Source organism: Cydia splendana, chromosome 7 (genome assembly GCF_910591565.1).
Source record: "Cydia splendana chromosome 7, ilCydSple1.2, whole genome shotgun sequence".
Classification (NCBI taxonomy): Eukaryota; Metazoa; Arthropoda; class Insecta; order Lepidoptera; family Tortricidae; genus Cydia; species Cydia splendana.
Genome location: NC_085966.1, coordinates 10,992,642 through 11,006,350, shown reverse-complemented (window position 1 = coordinate 11,006,350; position 13,709 = coordinate 10,992,642). Strand labels below are relative to the sequence as shown.

The 13,709-nt window shown below is 38.6% G+C and overlaps 1 protein-coding gene across 1 annotated transcript in view; it reads right to left on the bottom strand.

Moving 5' to 3' along the window:
- LOC134792154 (uncharacterized) overlaps positions 1 to 11,086 on the bottom strand; it is a 187,951-nt gene extending 176,865 nt beyond the window's left edge. Inside the window, exon 1 of the mRNA XM_063763375.1 lies at positions 10,929 to 11,086. The gene's annotated coding sequence lies outside the window, so the exon portion shown is untranslated. The remainder of the gene's footprint in view (positions 1 to 10,928) is intronic.
- Positions 11,087 to 13,709: the final 2,623 nt, after the last annotated feature.

Below are 13,709 nucleotides of genomic sequence, written 5' to 3'. Positions count from 1 at the left end.
TAGTCTAAAGAGTAAGGAGACTACAGAATCTAAGTTAGAGTCTAAAGATTGTAAGAGTTTAAATAGTCTAAGGAAGTCTAAAGGGTCTAAGGGTCTTGAGAGTCTGAAGAATCTAGAGTCGTACATGTGTGCAGTAAACAGATTTTGTTGAAAATAATTATAATAAAAAAAAACCATTTTCCGAATAAATGTAAAAAATTCTTCCACCGAACTTAGAAAGTACCTACTACAGCTGGTGGGACCGTGGGCCTTGGGAAGGTATGGCTATGCTTAATAATTCTGCCGCGCCAGCAATGATTGCGCGGTGATCGATTACATTTGGAAACTCATGAAATGCTTACCTTGTCCTCCTTAAATAAGTTCTTTATTTAATTATTTAAACGAGTTTTCAAATGCAAGTACCGCGGTTATGGTGGTGGGGCGGGGTTGCTGATGCCGACTATGGTGTATTTAAAATAACTAACTAGACATTGACACAACCTTGCCTATAAATATGAAAACTAGAAAAGTCGAGTTTTATAGGCTGAAAAGACAATGGTATTAATGTATAGTTTATGCAAGATAAGAGTTCCGTATAAATAAATACCTACAATTGGAGTGAAGACTCCGTGAGTGAAACCTAAGTCCGAATAAGGAAATACCATTGGAGTGAAAACTCCGCGAGTGCTGCATGGGATATCGGCCCATGTAGTGCAAATGATAAGCTCTTCAGAATTAAAAATAAATATAGCTCAGGAAAAATTCCATAAAATTTAAATTGTTAGTAATATGTGACTATAATTAACGTTAAGGAGTGAAACTCAGGTTATTGTCACAAAGACTCGTTGAACTTTAATGTATGTCTTGGGGTCCAATCCTATGTATATGTGTCTACCTGTTCTGTTTGTTACACGTTAGGTTACTTCGATAACTCCTTAAGTACAGAAACTCGGTAGTTAGAAGGTACTTACTTAACGCACATGTTCCGTGCTTACTTACGGATAGTATTACAATGATGTCTTAATTGTCCTTTAGAAAGCTTTAGAATGTGCCTGAGTGTCGTGTGCCTGCTATCTGCGAGCACTCTTCCAAGTACGCACGTTTCAGAAGCTAGCGTAATGGACATTTTTAAAGTTGCTGTCGACAAATTATAAGAATACTTTTCGCAAAAACAGAGTTTGTATGAACGATTCGTGTTTCGACTGATGCAACAAGAATTGTACTTTGGAAATTTTAAATCTAATCTATTCCTAATGATTCTAAATGTGATTTCAATGTGGAAAATTGAGCCTCCGCCGATCTAAAGGAAAATATTGAATCTAGGGGTTTCAGTTACAATAAACAAGTGGGAACAAATTTGATAAAATGTTAGGAGGCAACTGAAAGAGTTTTTGGGCAAACATAACAAACAGGTAGACAGGATTGCGATAATGGCGCCGCCTTCCCCCTAAAAGATAAAATGTGCCGGCATGTGATAAATGTGCCTACAAAGGCCAATTCAAAATGCAAAGCTGCACTAGGACTAAATGAGTACCGATAAAAGTCGACGGGCCGACTAAATTAAAGTCCAAAAATAAATAAATTACCTAAAGCCAATCAACTAATTTTAGTGCCAAAAGAAGACAATAATTTTAAAAATAAATAAATTACCTAAAGCCAATCAACTAATTTTAGTGCCAAAAGGACACAATAGTAATTCTATAAATTTACAATCAGGTCAAAGGTCAATTTAAGGTAAATAAATAGACGCTGGGTCCGTCACAATGCCACACATTGTGTAGGTATCTAAAGTAAATGCTGAAAAAATACAAAGTACCAATCAGTGACGATGCGTGAAACCTTGCACTCCCACTGCGCTACTTTATATATGACTTGTTCCTAATAGTGAAAACATACACATACGAACATAGTAACCAAATCCGTAAAATGGACGGCCAAGCGATGGCGTCAATATCGGACAGTTACCCAGATAGAGATGAGTTTTAATTAAGTGTAATAAAAAGGCACGTTAGTGGGAAATTTATACTGTGTACGTATAAAAACGTAAGGACCAGACGTGATCTTGATTGCACCAAATTGCAGTTGCCTAGTTGAGGTTGAAACTAACAAAATCAAACAAACCTTGTAAATTGAGGTTGCAGATCGAGCCTCTATATTTGCAAGAGTATATTATCAAAGAGTTATTTACTTAAGTCGTTGTTTAATTATCGTACAGGTACTAAGTACCAAGTATGAACTAAAACCCAAAATGGCCTAGGGTTTTATTAAAGCAACGGAATAATAATAAAGTAAATCTTCGAACAATGTACTCAATGAAACCGTGTTCATGGTAATGAAATTCCATTGGTTCCTTGTAAAATATACATAATTAGAGTTAAACAATATATGCCACCATCAACATACATAAATAAATAAATACATAAATGAACATACACAGGTGCTAGTTTTGCTCTATAATATATCTGTAAGTAATTGAACCTAAGGGAAGCAAAATGTCTATAAAAAAAATATTAATGTGACTGTAACCATGGTCAAATTAAGGCTGTGTATATTGTAGTCAAGGGCTACTGTAGACTATAGTCAAGGCTAAAATCAACTTTCAATTGTAAGCAGGGATTAAAGTTGTTTTCATAACATAAATAATATCATTCATTGTATAAGTAACATTAAGTTGCTAGATTAACAGTACAGTCGATATACCATACTTGAATATAATTGAGGTCAATACTGTATTCAGCAAGTATTATAATTAAAAAACGGTAATAAAACAATGTATCCAATGCAATTTATAATAATAACGGTCAAATATGTAGGTACCTACATCATTTTACCCGAGTAATAGAAATCTATTTGTATAGATCATGGTTTGCGTAAATAACATACCAGTACACAAGTAAAACTAAATAGGTTGTGATATCTGGTATGACTTTTTACCTTACTTAACATTGGACCATTTACGTATATTATAAATTGCATTATATCTATATATTATACTATATTACCTATCAAACAGCCAAGTAAAACTGAGGAAATCAGTTGTTGCCAATAAATAATGTACATGTACGAGATGTTATTGGAATATGTTACCTGTATGTTACAATTTTATTGGAAATTCACGAAATAGGTATTAATTGTGTGAAACGTGTACATAGCTTGAACGCTAATGAAAATACCTAGAAAAGTGTAAGCATCCAAAGAAAATATGTATCAATTAAGGTTAAACTCGTAAGATATTTAAACCTCGAGTTATTATCAATTTGAATAAAAGAAAGCAGACTCAAAATTCAAAACTGAAAAAAGGAGAAGGAAAGAGACTGATATTGTAAAAGTAAAATCATAATTGTATTAAAACACTTTATTACGCTAAACAAGTACATAACAATAAGAGAATAGAATAAATGTGTACAAAGGCGAACTCATCCCGTTAAAGGATCTCTTCCAGCTGACCGCTAAGCAACTGAGAGAGATACTAGGAATAGTGTAAATATTCCAAGGTTATATTGTTAAAAAATGTTTATTGTTGAACTGTTGAGAAATGAATATATCCACACCTCGCCGAGTTTCTTCCGCCGGTTCTTCTCGGGTCTGAGGTTAACGCTGTTTTCCGAACCGGTGGTAGTATGTCGGAATTAGAATCTAAATTAACCTAGCAGTTATAAGATAAACAGATGTGAGATGACTGAACTATTGTTGCATGGCTAACGCATAAAATAAAATAAATAAATCATTATAAAAAGGAAGAGATGTGACGTTTATACAATAAAAGTGCAATGCGAACTACCTGTAAGTCGACATTCTGTTGTCAACTGTCATGGCGTACAGGCGGGTCGCGGAGCACACCTGACTGACCAACTGAGTTTTATTTATCACCTTGTAATACAACAGAATCTAGACGTCACAGTGCTTTCTGCCGGATGGGACAGGATTTAGGATGGGTCAGACCAGGACCGCATTTTTGCAGGTTCATCTTTTATTAGCCAGACTCTACCTCCATACTAAATCGAGCTAAGGAGTCGCACTATAAAGAAATATTGAACATTTTCTTTCAAGTTGATATACAGGGTGTCCATGCATTAGGGTATTTATATTCAATATTCAATAATTTATTCATAAAATCAATACAATTTTACACGTCAATGGTATTTAGAACCAGTATACAAAGTATCATAACAAATTACGATTTTTTTACTTTGGAGCAACCTGTATGTGTTAGTAGCTCCTTTGGTAATAAATAGTATGACTAGATTTTGCCCTGTGCGCGGGGCCCGAGGGCCCCGCGGTCTTCTTGTAGTTTGTTGTTGGTGCTGTTGTTTTTGTAGTAGTAGTAGTAGTAGTAGTTTGTTTTCCAAAGGGAAAAAGAAATAAATTTGTACTTTTGCTAGGACGAAAAGATCCGCGTGAAAGCACTACATTCCCGCAGCTCGGCCTGGCCGCGAATTTACAAAAGCTATACTATTTCAGTCACGACTCAGATTTTAATAGGTGAGCTTTTGTTTATGCATATTACTTGACAATATCTATACCGTTTCGGTAAAAAGTAGTCACTGAAATGGATTAGCTTTTTGCATACATATTTTCAAATATTATTCACGCCAAAACCTAGTCGAGTTTAGTAAGTTCAGGGCTTCAGGCACGTTTGAATGTGATATCTAAATTTTAATAATACTTATTTACTCAAATGGTTTAGATTTTGTTGCGATATATTTAAACATTAATGCTCTCACAATACCTAGTCGAGCGGAGTCTCGCCGTCATTATTCAATATTATTCATCGAGTATTATTTGTACGACACTTAAGTTCACTGAATATTGATTTCAACAATTATATTTTTACTAAATTACTTTTCACCTAGTATTCATGTAAATTGCCAAAAAAGTAGTTTAGGTTAGTTTGATCTGCAACCTCCAAGAAAACGAAATGTTGCTGGAAAAGTGGGTTAGGTTAGGTTAGAACTGCGATCCCCAAGAAAACGAACTGTTACCAAAAATGTGGGTTAGGTTAAGTTAGAACTGCGACCCTCAAGAAAATGAACTGTTGCCAGAAAAGTGGCTTAGGTTAGGTTAGAACTGCAACCCCCAGGAAAATGAACTGTTGCCAGAAAAGTCGTTCTATGTAAAAAAAAGTCGGTTCGCTGTTTGGTCGCAGTTCACCTAACACGTTCTTCCTCGCTTCGTTCGTCGTCGCACCTATATTGACTCAGTGAACTCTGTCAAATGACTAGACGATATCGTATTAATAAATATCTAGCAAGTTGAATGATTTGACCAAAGAAATGTACTCCAAACGTTGTACACATAGTAATAATCTACATAACAATAATTCTATAAAGTAAAACGTTGTCATGATGAAAATTTGGTGAATGTTGGTTGCCAAAGTAAATCATCTGCGAAAAGTTGTCTGGCAAGTGAAATTCGGACAATAAAACTTCGGAGAAAAGGCAGAACACCGTAGTAAATCTTGGTCCTTAAATAAATCATCTACTTCGTTATGTACCAATGTATTATAAAATACAGTCGACTTATAATTGTATTACGATTTCACATTAAACATGTCCTAATAAGAAATCTCAACTGATATAGTTCTTAAATGAAAAAAAAAAATAGGCATTTTTAAGTAATTAGCACGAACGGTAATTAATACAATACAATCGGAGTCATTACTAAAATATTATTCAAGTTTAGATCGCAACAAGATAGCATTTGTAGCAACAATATCCATATTAATTTAGCCAACAAAGTCTATACGATTTCAGTAAATTTCTGTACTGTAATGGATTAGGGTTTGGTTAAGTTTTGTCCAAACAAAAGCTAATCCAGTTCAGTTCGCATCTGGACCTTATCAGTATAGGCTTTGTAAATTCGCGGCCTGGCCTCGCGTGCTTGGGAACTCGTAAGGGACGCTCCGGGCCTTCGGCCCTACGCGGAGCTCGGCCTTCGTCCTTCCCTGGGTTTCGACATCGTATTAAAACAGTTGGGAGGGTTGGTTTTGCTTCGGGGCTTAAGCGGGAAGTTGGAGCTTAAACACGACCCAATAGGAAAAGTGTCTTAGACAAGCGAAACGGCGGGCCGAAGGCCGAAGGCCGTAGGCCAACTTCCCCCTCTCGTGTGACGCTTCGGGCCTTCGGCCCTACGTGGAGCTCGGCCTTCGGCCTTCGGCCCGCCGGCTTCGCTTATCAAGACAGTTGACTTTGTAGAACGCTTAGGGGAACTGCATTCACGCAGCTCGGCCTTCGGCCTCGCGTTTTGGGAGTCGGGGTGGAGGCTCCGGGCCTTCGGCCCTCCGCCGGGGTCGGCCTTCGGCCTCCCGGCCTGAAGCTCGCCCTTCGGGCTCGCTTAACACACTTTTTGTATAGGATTTTGCTTTGTTCGTCATTCCCGCAGCTCGGCCTTCGGCCTCGCCCAAAATTACTGGGGGTGGGGCACGCTTGGATATTCGGGGTGAAGCTCCGGGCCTGACGGCCCTACGCGGGGTCGGCCTTCGGCCTCCCGGCCTGAAGCTCGCCCTTCGGGCTCGCTTAACCTACTTGGAAATTTGAATTTTGCCCTTGTCGCCCGCCATTTTGGATTTTACCAAAAATTTTTTTTACATGGTAATGCTGGGCCCCCTAGCTCGCCGCATGCCAAATCTCAGCGTACTCGGACCAACTTGAAAAATTAAAAAAAAAGTCGGCCATTTTGAATTTTTTTAAATGCAGTTTGCTTTGTTTCGGGGCCCTCTATGACATTTGGTCGAGCACCCCCCACCTACCTCGCACCGTTTGAAAGTTGCCATACAAAATTAAAATGACCATTATTTCCGCCATCTTGGATTTTTTCCAAAAATTTTTTTTTCATAGGAATCTAGAGGCTTCTATCTCTCGCCATGCCAAATCTCAGCGCACTCGGACCAACTTGAAAAATAAAATAAAAAAAGTCGGCCCGTTTGAAAATTTTTAAATGCAGTTTATTTTGTCTCGGGGCCCTCTATGACATTTGGTCGAGCACCCCCCACCTATCTCGCACCGTTTAAAAGTTGCCATACAAAATAAAAGGGGCCATTTTTTCCGCCATCTTGGATTTTTTCGAAAATTTTTTTTCCCATACGAATCTAGAGGACCCCGAAATTCTGTGACCAAAATTTCAGCGCGCTAGGACAAACTTGAAAAAATTAAAAAAAAAAGTCAGCCATTTTGAAAAAAAATGGCGGCGTCAAAAACTGCCAGGGTCCTCTATGACATTTGGTCGAGCACCCCCCACCTACCTCCCACCGTTTGGCCGGGCCGTCGAACATTTTTCTGACCGGAAGCGGTAGGCCAAAAGTCGGAATTTTCTGAAGTCACGAGACCGCCCTCTATACGACCGTACCAAAGTCTAACACCCCACGAACCTCCTTCTGGGAGAACAATCATGTCAATTAATCAGTCGTGTTGCAGCTTTAAATAAGATTAATTATTAATTATTAAATTATTACATTAAATTAAATTAATTAAAACTTTCTTCGACCGTTTTGATTATCTTTTTTATTTATGACATTAATAAGATTCTGACTTTTGACAAATGTCATCATTGCCGCACATTTTCAAACAAATTGTCAAAAGCACTGCCAATGATTAATACAGTATGTTTCTTTTTGTTGTCGATTATTGGAATTAACTTTTGTTTGATAATTTAATGTTTTATCTTTTGTTCTAATTAAAAAGAAATTACCGTTAGAGCATTTCTGAGAAGTAACCCTATGTGGGATTTCAGGGTTTGTCCAATGGCTAAGGTCACCCTGTATTTAAAAACGTAAACGTTAAAGTTTTTGGGATATATGTATAGTAGACTATTTATACTCCACATTGATACCATAAGAAGTTAATAAAACTGCCTGAAAGTTAGAGAGGACTATGGAGGAGATTACTGTTTACTAGCTTTTGACTTAACTCCTGGCCCTGTTTCACCAACGTGACAGGTGCGACGAATTGTAAAATCACTGTTGCTGACGTCACAGGCATCCATGAACTACGGTTACCGCTTACCATCGGGCGGGCCGTATTCCTGTTTGCCACCATCATTGTATTATTAAAAAAAAACTTTATGATATCGGAAAAAAAACAGATATTTCTCTTGCTAAGTTTATGACAATTGTCACAGAAACACTGCAATTGTCACGAAATTCCGACATAACTCATTACCTGTCAAGAATTACCTACAATTCTTCTAGATCTTTGACAATTGTCAGAAACTTCACAGGAGAAATATCTGTTTTTTTCCGATATAATAAAGTTTTTTTTTAAATAATACAATGATGGTGGCAAACAGGAATACGGCCCGCCCGATGGTAAGTGGTAATCGTAGCCCATGGATGCCTGTGACGTCAGCGATAGTGATTTTACAATTCGTCGCACCTGTCACCGATGTGAAATTGGGGCCTGGCCTCTATTTCACTACGGTGGCAGGTGCGACACTTGTCGACATCACAGTTGGTACTGACGTTACAGGCCTCCATAGGCTACGGTAACCGCTTACCATCAGACGGGCGGTGTGCTTGTTAGCCACCAACATGTTAATAAAATAAAAACTCCATTATATCGCCAAATACTAAGTACTTATTTTGCGGAGCTAATGACAATTGTCACAAGAAACACGACAATTGTCGGTAATTCTTGACAGCAAATGAGTTCTGTGTAACACTATATGAGTAAAATGAATATAGGCGTGGAATCGAATGTATTTGCAGCCAACAAAATGCCAATGTTTGTTCAGCTACCTGTTCACCTGTTTAAATTGCTTATTATCAATTTAGATCCGGATTTTAAACCTGGCTGACATCGGATAGCCATTTATATTGATGTCAATGGTGTTGGTGAATATTTTAATTCATTCGGGCGAAAACCGGAAGGTATCATAAAATGTTCATGGAGAGAAATTGTAAAGGCCCCAGTACACAATGGGCCATTGCCGGCCACTCCAAGGGACGCAGCCATGCGGTAGAATGAGATAGCAATATCATTTGCTCCCTCTAACGCATAAATGCGGCCCTTGGAATGGCCGGCGATGGCCCATTGTGTACTGGGGCCTTAAGATATGGTATTGTAATCAACAACTGCAAAGTTTTTTTTACATCGGTTTGTGGCAAATACTGTTTAGTTTATCTTTATTTTAAAACGAAAAATGTCAACTTGCATGTTTTCTCCACTGTACACAGAATAAGTAATGATGTTACTATATCTCATATGTTCAGAATATTACTTGAATAAACTTATTATCCTATATAAAATGTGTGTTTTTATATTTCTAAACCCAGTTTCTAAGTAGATTGCACATACATTATAGTCACATTAAAATTCCATTTTGCGAAATAAAGAATTCAACATTTAACTTTGCAAAAGTAGATAATTGTTATTAGAATATTTTCTAAAAGCAATAAAAATAGATTAGGTTAGATTCGAGCTACAATGACATTAGGTTGGGTTCAAGGTAAGGTTGCAGGGCCTCAACAAGGGAAAAAAAGGGGGAGGGACTGTTGGCCTGGCTAAGTGAGCCAGAACTCACCCACTACTCCCTACTACTGCCGTAAGCAGGTAATGAATTCCCAATGTATTAGGTATAGGTTTAATAAATTATAAATATATTTCATTAATAACATAATAATATACAAATATGTAAAAGCATAAAGTAATAAATAAGCCTACAGTAATCACGTATACCGGTCCCACGGATGCGGATGTTGCTTACATAATCTCGTCTGTCAAGGAGTTTCGGCAGGAAAGGCCTTGGCAGACTTAAAAAATTCCGAAATGAGGGTTCATACCTACCGACTGAATTGGTTTCATGGAGGTGTCAGATGGGTTAATGTAGGGTAACTGATGTACACCTTGCTAACATAATCTCGTCTGCCAAGGTGTTTCGGCAGGAAAAGCCTTGGCAGACTTATATATTCATGAAATGAGGGTTCATACCTACCGACTGGAATTGGTTTCATGGCGGTATCAGATGGGTTAGTGTACGGTAACCGATGGTCATCTTGCTTATAATCTCGTCTGCCAAGGTGTTTCGGCAGGAAAAACCTTGGCAGACTTATATATTCCTAAAATGGGGGTTCATACCTACCGAATGGAATTGGTTTCATGGTGGTATCAGATGGGTTAGTGTAGGGTAACCGATGGCGACCTTGCTTACATAATCTCGTCTGCCATGGTGTTTCGGCAGGAAAAGCCTTGGCAGACTTATATATTCCTGACATGAGAGTTCATACCTACCGACTGGCATTGGTTTCATGGTGGTATCAGATGGGTTAATTTAGAGGTCCCGATGGTCACCTTTGAGAGCGTCTGCCAAGCACTTCCGGCAAAAAAAATAGTGGCAGACTTCGCTTTTCTGTGTCTACATGTAAATTTCTAACTGCTGCCATAACTACTATCTCGGTATCAGATGGGTTAAATCAGCCCCTTTTTTCGCACCGGAAGTGGCCTTCTTTTTCGTACTTTCGGCAAGTTCCGCCGTGGCAGACTATCGAATTCGGACTTAGCATAACTTTTCTGGGAAACCATTGTGCATTTCATCGTGGTATCAAGTCGGTTAGAAATTTTGCGGCCGGCTCTTCTACCAAAAGTGATTTCTGGTTATTAACATTTAATGGTTAATAATGAATGGCCAAATTATTGCTAAGTAGTAATAATGTTACTAATTATAAGTAATACTTATAGGTACTTATATGGATAAGCGTCAAAGAAAGTTCACCTCTACAACACAACCTGTTTGAAAAACATGGGCACATAAAGTTAAAACCCAAAACACCACTGACTCACCATTTCACATAGACGAATTCCAAATAATTTTCTAACGTCTTATAGAAATAAAGTAATATTCATGTACAGTTAAAACTAATAACCAAACTACATACTTTTGGCGACTGCATCCAAACCAGAATTCTGGTTTTGTGATACCGCTATGCACTTGAGATATTTACTACAAAATAGACGTACCTGTTTAATTGTAACACACACGACACTGTAAGTTCTTAAAATATCATAGCATAGTTTATTTACATATACAATTGTTCGTTATTATGGAGGCGTTTCGTTCGATCGTTGTCGTTTGACCGGTAAGACAAGGCGCCGCGCGATACCTGCCTCAGACCCGTCCACTAATCGACTGTCTATCTATGCTATAGTGCACGTGTTTACTTCGGCTTGTGTGCGTGTGTGCGTGAAGGCTTCAATCGCTGCGCGTGCGCGTGTGAAGTGTTGCCAGTACATTATATTCCGCGAAGATCTGGAATAAATGTAATGATATCGAAAAGAGACAAGCTGAGGGGCTACCGCGAAAACCGAAATTCGCAAATTGCGGGGATCTTACTCTTTTACTCCAATGAAGGCGTAATTAGAGTGACAGAGAAAAATGCCCGCAATTGACGATTTTCGGTATTGGCGGTAGCCCTACTGAGTTTTTGATTGTTATAATTTCTGCCTTTATTCAGGATTGTTCCATTAAAAGTTGCATTATACATGCTGTTTTCATGGAAATCACTGCAGAACGACTAGAATGTGACAACATACTTATAGCATAATAAATGAATGTTTTTATATCGTGTCACCACGGACACATATTTTATTTTAGACAGTCAACCCTGTCCGCTATCATTCGCAGAATGCTGTTGGGACTGCGGCGGCGTACCCGGCGCACCAGGGACGCTGCGCGCGCACGCATGGTAGAGTCTGGACAAAGAGAATTTGAAATAGAGGAATATTGTCAAAGTAAATTAGGTAGTCACTACATTTTTACTGCTATCTTTCGACACAAAGATGGCAGTAAATGTACTGACTTGTATAATTTACTTTGACAATATTCCTCTAGTCTAAATTCTCTTTGGTCTGGATAATGAAAGATGAATCTGCAAAAACGCGACAATAGGGAATATTAGGCAAAGCTCTGCGTAGGTGACACCACTAGCACATACAGTAAGCAAACCTCATTGACATCATCAATGATACATCATGCGTCACTAGGTCAATCACATGGCCTACCGCGAAACACCCTTACACTACAGAGACACTAGAAGATTGTTAACCGAGGGATGAATGACACTCATTTCAAACGGTGCCTGTCACCAGAGTCAAACACTACTTTTTATTTCGAATATGAGGAAACCAAATAAAAAGAGACAAACTAGTAAAATCAGTAAGTTCTCAATCTCAAGCCCCCTCCAGACTATGTGCGTGAATCGCGCCGCGACGTCGCGGAGCGAACATATCGTGAAGTTGACGTATGACTCCACACTCGCACACTTCACGACGATTTCGCAGTTTGGTTTGCGACAAGATGGCGGAAAAGCATTAGCTGATCGAGTTTAACTGTTAGTTATCTATGGCATCATACGTGATTTTGCTGTTTTTCCATTTTGTTTTCTTGTGAAACCGTAAAATATAGCTGCTTAATATAATATAATCATAATACTCGTATAATTATCTTGCCACAGAAGAGCCAAAATAGTGTGTAATGTGGAGTCTTGCAAGTTCGCGCTTCGCGTCTCCTTTGACGCGGGCCGAAATACCGACAAAAAACGGAGAACAAGGCGCGAAGGCGTGAACAATCTGCGAAATCGACGCCACACTCGCGTTCGCGGCTTCGCCCGCGATTCACGCGCATAGTCTGGAGGGCGCTTCATAGTTAGATATATTTTCATGTAGGTAAATATGGTGTACCGTTACTCTTACATGCAAAATTGCATGGACACAGTATAAAATAAATGAATTCATTCATAAAGCGGTCAAGTAATTTTGGGCCTCGGTGTACCTACTTTGGCTTGGCCAGGGGTGCGAAACTCCTGACTTCGGTCAAACTCGGCTCCGCTCGGCTCAGAGGGGCTACCGCGAAAACCGAAATTCGCAAATTGCGGGGATCTTACTCTTTTACTCCAATGAAGGCGTAATTAGAGTGACAGAGAAAAATGCCCGCAATTGACGATTTTCGGTATTGGCGGTAGCCCTACAGCATTGCTCCGAGCAATTATTAGGGTTGACTTCCTTTTGCGTGCACGACCACAGATAAGATAATCACTTGATTTTTGACAACCCTAAATAGCCGAAAGGGATAGTGTCATATATTAGAAAGGGACAGCATGATTCGACCCTGAACCGCTGTCAAACTTCGTTTTTGTAGGAAGTTTCCTTTCTGTACGGTAGTACTATTAATTATTCTGTGGCTTGGCTCTCAGTTTGACATGTGTATTTAAATACTGGCAACATTAACGGTCTACGCATACGCATACTTTCGTCGTATGTTCGTCGTACAAGCAAAGTTAGCTCGGTGTATTGCTTTTAGAGAACTATAGTATCTTTAGGCTCTGTTTTATTTTGTTTATAAATAGCCCAGGTAATAACTTGCTGGTTAAGGGTTCTGCAGTAGGACTGGGGTCTTATATATTTCTCAGAAATTGTCTTGGAGCGCGTTATGGTGAATTCGAGATACTAATTATAAGACAGGTTTTTCCTTTTTCCCGTGTCTTGTGTTCTTATTATTTAAATGAAAGGTCGACGCACTACGAAATGATTTTTAAGTTTTGATATAATGTAAAACACATATTAAGTACCTACCTAATTACCAGGTTATTACAAATTACAAACACTTTTTAGTCCACATTGGTCTTATCGTTAAAAAGAGATTTCTTCCAAATGGCAAGGGTGTGAGATTTTACGTCTGATTACTACTTATAGCACAGAATAATAGTATTAGGTACAGAAGATTCAGTCTCTAACAAAACGCGT